Below are 7,480 nucleotides of genomic sequence, written 5' to 3'. Positions count from 1 at the left end.
ATCTTCAACCTATAGATGTTTTGTTTTTTAATCTTTGGTCCCTATCGTCCATGTAGTATCTAAGAGATGATATAATGTCGCAAATATCAATATTTTCATCCACTTTAATCTGGTTTAATCATATTTGTATGAATTTGATCAGGTACATATTTGATATGAAAACAAACAAAACTGCCAATCTGCAAGACAGAAAGTATCATAATTGATCAAGTTAGACATAGATTGAAAAATATAGCGAATTGAATATAAACTAAAAGTTAAAACTGTTAAAAACATATGAAGTTTAAGGTGCAATATAAACAACAGCAACAGTGCTTATAACTATATCTCCATTAACACCATGATTATTAGCTTTTCTCAATTAACATCTGCATGACCATAACATTCATGTTTAGAAAATATGTCATGTTCATTTGCACATGCATAATTGCAACAAATAATTAAAAAAAAAAATAAAAAAAAAGAATAAATACTCTTTTCTCTAAAAATTAAAGACATTGCTGATGTTTCTGTTTGTCATCGAAAATGTGTTTTAGTGTTACTAGAATTAAAACCTTGCCCAAAAGATAACAGTGGTAAAATCGCAGAATTATTCATTTGAGAAAGAGGACAGTTGTTTTCTTATATCGAGATTTTAAAGCAATGAATAAAAAAAAACTCTTTCAATCCACAATATTCAGTGCATGTCTAAACAATTAAACAAATTTTGAATACATAAGAAAAAAACAGAATATGAAAAAAAAAATGCTCAGATCTAGAATATGATGAATCAACAACAGAGGGGTTGGTCTTTATTGGGAGAGATTCAGATGGTTGAGAAATATCTGAGACATCATCATACATTAACCATGATAATCATATACCTAAAACAAAATTCAAACGAATATTGCCCAGATCAGAATCGGGCGATTATTAAGTGGGACACTTTTGTGTAGAAACTGTGAGTACATGCCGTCGATTACTATTTTTTTTTAATATACAAATTTACATTTCGAATTTTGTTTTTTTCGTTTTTATTGTAGAATCCTTGAAAGTTTACATTAAAACGTCAAGCGAATACGTTGCAAACGGACGTGATCACAGAATAAACTGTTACATAAGCGGCACAACACCAGCCACCCGTTTATCATGGTCAAAGTTTAGTAACAATGGTAAAGAAGAAGTAATCGACCCTTGCGGAAATTCAGAAAAGTATTTAGCAGGGACCCTGGATAATCCTACACTCACTTTAATTGGCTTCACGTTTAGTGATGAAGGGAAATATCTTTGTAGAGTAGAAAATATTGCAGGGGTATCAGAGAGTAATACAGTTCAACTTAGTTGTATAGGTTAGTACTATTTATCATAATAACTGACGATAAATATTTTATACAAAGAATGCAAATACAAAACAGGAGAAGTGTAAAAACTCATCAACGATGCCCAGCGTATTATTTGGTACTTCTCGTGAATGTCATGAATATACAGTTATGCAAGAGACGATGTAGTTACGATATCGATATCAAGTTTACCATTTTACCCCATTCATATACTTCATCAGTTGCCCTGGTTCATCAGTTTGTTTGGATTTCGATGTTTAGAGTTGCGTTCAATATTGTTTAGGCTTAATAGGGCTACATGGATTTTTGACTTTAGAACGTGTAGATAGCCTAGCTTCTAAAAAGATCTATTTAGCAGGTAGGCTAGCTACTAGTTCAGTAGTCACAAATCTATGTACCCTTATGTATTTGTTATGATATTGAACGCAACCCAGGTAACTACTACAAATCCCCATTTATCTACTTCATGGACACCAGTAAGTTGTACTGGTTTTTCTGCAAGCGTTGATATCAACGATATCGACGAAATAAACTCGATATCGACATTCCATTTTCCATCCTCATTTGTTGTTTAGAATCTTCTACTATTTATACATTTACACTAATGTCGATATCGACGATATCCACGAAATCGAATTGATATCGACATTTAAATTTCTCCTCGTAATGTGAATAACTGTCCTGTTCTTTCAATACATTTCAAACCATTGTCGTTTTATTTCTTTGACTTTGTTGTAGATGGCGTCGATATCGAATCGATATCAACTTTTGAATTTTCCTTGTTATGTCCAACATCCATTCTCTACTTTGTATAGATTTTACGTGATATTCATCTCAAACTAGAGTCAGTATCGTCGATATCGTCGAAATTTGAATTTCCCGTGTGATGCGTTGTTTTGATTTTCATTTCAAACAATTGTTTATTTGTTTTAATATTGATTCAAAATCAGATTTTTCGTTTCGTTTTGTTAAAATGTTTTTTTTTCAATATGCATGTATGCACACGTTTTTTGCAAGTGTAGATTTTGACTAGTTCACCTCGCAAAATGAGCCTACGCAAAATCTCATTCTGTATTTGTTCTTTTTCTTTATCTTAAACGTGCATCTTATATCGAAACCTCTTTCAAAATTATTAACATCTATTTTATCAGCAATCAAAGACGGGCTTCAAAGTTATTGTGAAACTGCCTATTCTAGAGGTGGCGTGAATCAGATGTGGATACTTAAAAATTCCAATGATCTTTTATAGTATATACAATCTAACTCTCTTTCATCTTGTAACAGTATTCAATCATTTGACTTTTCCACTCTTTACACAAGTATTCCACATTCCAAACTAAAAGACAAATTGAAAGAGTTGGTATTACTTTGCTTCATAAAAAAGAATGGCCAACGTAGATACAAGTATCTTGTCTTAGGGAGGGATAAATCCTACTTTGTAAAGAATCACTCTGATTCAAACAAAAAAATCTCTGAAACTGATATTATCAAGATGCTTGATTTCTTGATTGACAACATATGTGTTACGTTCGGAGGACGTGTTTTTCAACAGACTGTCGGCATTCCAATGGGAACAAACTGTGCCCCTCTACTTGCCGAATTGTTTCTTTATTATTATGAGGCTGACTTCATGCAGGAACTTCTTAGGAAGAAAGATAAGAAGTTAGCAATATCCTTTAACTCTACTTTCCGCTATATAGATGATGTTCTTTCACTAAACAATTCAAAATTTGGTGACTATGTGGAACGAATCTATCCCATCGAACTAGAGATAAAGGATACTACAGATACAGTTAAGTCGGCTTCATATCTTGACTTACATCTAGAAATTGACAATGAGGGTCGGTTGAAAACAAAACTTTACGACAAAAGAGATGATTTCAGCTTTCCAATTGTGAACTTTCCATTTCTAAGTAGCAACATTCCAGCAGCACCTGCATACGGGGTATATATCTCCCAATTGATACGATATTCCCGTGCTTGCATTTCCTATCATGAATTTCTTCATAGAGGGTTGCTGCTTACAAGGAAGCTATTAAACCAAGACTTCCAAATGGTGAAGTTGAAATCATCCCTTCGTAAATTTTACGGACGCCATCACGAGTTGGTTGACCGTTATGGAATAACCATTTCACAAATGATATCGGAAATGTTCCTTGCGTTGTAACTACAATCCCCTTCCCTTTCATGAATGTGACCTACCGAATTAGACTTTTTACCGGATTTGTAATCACATAAGCAACACGACGGGTGCCACATGTGGAGCAGGATCTGCTTACCCTTCCGGAGCACCTGAGATCACCCCTAGTTTTTGGAGGGGTTCGTGTTGTTTATTCTTTAGTTTTCTATGTTGTGTCATGTGTACTATTGTTTTTCTGTTTGTCTTTTTCATTTTTAGCCATGGCGTTGTCAGTTTGATTTAGATTTATGAGTTTGACTATCCCTTTGGTATCTTCCGTCCCTCTCTTATATCTTTATTAATTTGTTTGTGTCCATTTTTTGCAAGAGTCTTGTAAATAAAATTGAGAATGGAAAATAAATTTATATGTAGTATAACAGTTGCTCTTGGCTCGCTTACTTCAGGTACTTATATGTACGTTTAAGACAACAGTTATAAATTCAATCTGTCAATATCAAACTTTGAAGTTGAAACATCTAATGCTTATTCCTTGCGAAAGCAATGGTTTAAAGTTAAATAAACACTCCGCTTAAGAAGTTGACGACGACAATTAACAGATTAATCAAAGAGATATTATTGATATTTAGGCCTAAATTTCCATTCTACATCCAATCTCACATATATGTCTATGATGCCCAAATCATCAGTTAAAAATTTAACAAATGGTTTATCCTTTTACATGTTTTGCTATATTCGTCGTTTTCATTTTTATGTAATAACAACTCTCTGCCTGAGACAAAAAACATAAAAAAATACGTCACCGCCTTTAATACTAACAAAACTCATAACGCAAAGTAGAATATAATATCACAGAAACAACAAATGTAAAACGAATCGAACTTGAAAACAAAGAGCCTAATTTATGTATAAAACCTGGTTTGTCTTGGTCGTTGTTCTTCTCTGATATTTGATGCGTTTCCCTCGGTTTTGGTTTGTTACCCCGATTTTGTTTTTTGTCCATGGACTTATGAGTTTTGAACAGCGGTATACTACTGTTGCCTTTATCTTTCATGGATGTTTTACGCAAAAATCGATAGGAATTTGATATGGAGTCAACATTGTTGATGTCGAATTATGTGAATGTCTTTGTGTGTCATGGATGCTTAAATGAAACATCGATATCGTCGATTTCAAAAACGGGTTACATCTTGGATATGATCAGCTTTATATTCCGACTACACAGGATTCATCATTTCCTCTCGCATCAAAACACATTTTTGATACTTAAGCAATTTCACTTACCAAAGAGACATCAATTGTTGAAATAAAAATTGGTCCTGTTAATTTCATAAACGTTTATAGAATTTAGGTTGAACAGTATACTGTAGTTGAAGATATGCCACCACCGTCAAATGAAATTTGACAACGACTACTCTTCAACTACAGAAATGTTCATCGTTTTTTCGGCTTGAATAAATGTACAAATCATTGATGAATAAAATATCCCAAATTTCATGCTAAGTTTTGCAAATTAAACATGACGTCATGCATTCACTTTAAAAAGCGTTTGATGAGTTAGTGTTTTATTTTCGATGATATTGTAGTAATCGAAAATTTGCTGATTCGATAATTTGAAAAAAACGGGTAAATGTTTAGCTACATTCAGCCAACGAATAAAGGGTTACGTAATAATTGCTTTATAATTCCTAGTAGCATGTCCATGTGGCATGATGACAATTATAGCAACTCAAACCCTAACTTAGATGTGGTCATGTAAATGTCTAGGGGTATTTCGTCTCGATAAGTTAAAGTTAGAGTAGATGAAATTTTAAAAATAGTTGTCACACCCATTGTTATTACAATGCATTTTTATTTCCAAATAGGATTTTCAAATGATTAGATATTTAAGCTTTAGTATTATTCATATTCTATTGCGAATTGTATTTAAGGAAATTGAATGGTGCCTTCTGTAGTAATACTAATAGTTTTGTTATGGAGAATGTGATAGGCGAATGGGTTGGAATTCATATTCAAATGCTTTTCGTCATGGATAAGAATGACCCTTTTGCCTTTTTTATTTTGATTATTTAGATCGTTAGAATACTGATACACTGTTGAGCACCAACATAAGCTTTGATGCATATGATAAATTACAAATTATATTTTCTGTCTTTCTTTTTAATATTATAGCTTCTTATTTTTATGGAAAGAAAACAATATCGGAGTAGTATATACAAATGCTTGTTGTAGCTTCTCCGTGTATTGCATATGTTGTGCTCACACTTCAATATTCAATTTTTCGGATCGAGGCAATGTTTGCTGTTTCTGTTCAAACGCACGCTTTTTCTTAAAGTACACATTTAAAATATTCACGTAAAAGGTGATGAAAAATGCATTTGTGACATGCTTAATTATAGTTGTTTTTACATGCGGTTATGATATCTGTACAATTTTACATAGTTCACAATTGTATAACCTTTAATTTCGTTGTCTACTAATTTCCCAATTCAAAATCGAGCATCACCTTATGATATCGCTAGCACTTTCCCCAAAAAAATATGTACCTTTTCCAAGCCCACAAACCGAACCTGAGCTTTTTATATTCCCCTGTGTGTAAATTACTTACATAAGAATGACTGAGAGGAACCTAAAAAAGCTTACCAAATATTACCTGTCATTGTATGACTCATCAATTGAAATTCAAATTAGCCAGGAAATACCCGGGAACAATAACGTACCGGTTTTCAATCTCTCTTGCCAACAATAATTGTATTTCAATATATGATATAAAAGAGGGGCGAAAGATACCCGAGGAACAGTCAAACTCATTAATCAAATTATATAACTGCTAATATTATTTGTATCCATGAATGTCACTCCATCATTTTGTAGGTGTATGATATATTTCATAATGGCGTAATAACATTTTAAGTGTTTCGAGTGTAGTGACTGTACAAATAGAAAAACATGAGGACATTATTATAAAAGGTTTCTGTCTTAAATAAATAGATTTTGCTATAGAATTTCATTATTCTATTCCGTACTTTACTTCGTTGGTCTGCTGAATTGATAGAGGTAAAACTTTCAACTTGTGTAATCTCTTATGTTTTATTGAATAAAAAAAAAAGACGATACCTTTTAGATTATACATTATGCTAAAGTTACATCTTCAAACCCTATCCATGCCACAAACGCAGTCTTTTTCCTTTTCCAGCAAACGTGTAATCGCTCAACGCCTTCTGCATTTGGAGGTCATCGATAGATGTATATTTAAAACTTTCCCACTCCAAAACCTAAATTCGCCTTCCCCTATGTCACAGAATAGCGAAAGAGCAGTAACAACATCATACGTATCGACTGTTTTCGAATCATGACTCATTTAAGTACGTGTTTCACTGCATCAGACACATGCATCATGATTCTAGTGTCAGCCTCTTCATGTGAACATGATGCGAAACACATAACATCCTCAGCATTTGTTGCTACAACTCCTTTTTTCCTTAAATGTAATTGAACAAGGTGCTGTGCATGAAAACAAAAAAACATATTTCTTCTGGTCGTCATCTTCAGAAAACTCTGACAATTTTGAGGAATTTGTTTTTACCCTGGACCCGTCTGTGTATTCATTTCCCTTCTAGCTTTTTCTTCTTGTAGCATCCTTCAAACTATGTACGCATCCGATACTACATCAACTGTTGTTATAGTTTCAATGTGTTTCCTGACGAGTATGCTGATTTGGTATTATGTCCTTAACTTAAGAAACACATTGAAACTGTAACAAGAGTGAACGACATCTTAGATACTTATTGTAGATGTAGCAACAAATACCTAGAATGTTCTATCTTATCCATCACATGCTGATGTTTCAAGTTACGACCATGTTCACATTAAGAGGCTGACACTATGGCATGATGCATTTGGCTGATGCAGTAAAACACGAACTTGTAGGATTCTTTTTTTCGAACAGTCAATACTGATGATTCTGGCATTACTGTTTCGCTATTTCGTCATATAGGGGTAGACACATTATGGTTTTGTTTGG

This window comes from Mytilus edulis, chromosome 12 (genome assembly GCF_963676685.1).
Source record: "Mytilus edulis chromosome 12, xbMytEdul2.2, whole genome shotgun sequence".
NCBI classification, from domain to species: domain Eukaryota; kingdom Metazoa; phylum Mollusca; class Bivalvia; order Mytilida; family Mytilidae; genus Mytilus; species Mytilus edulis.
Note: the sequence above shows the minus strand (reverse complement) of the source record.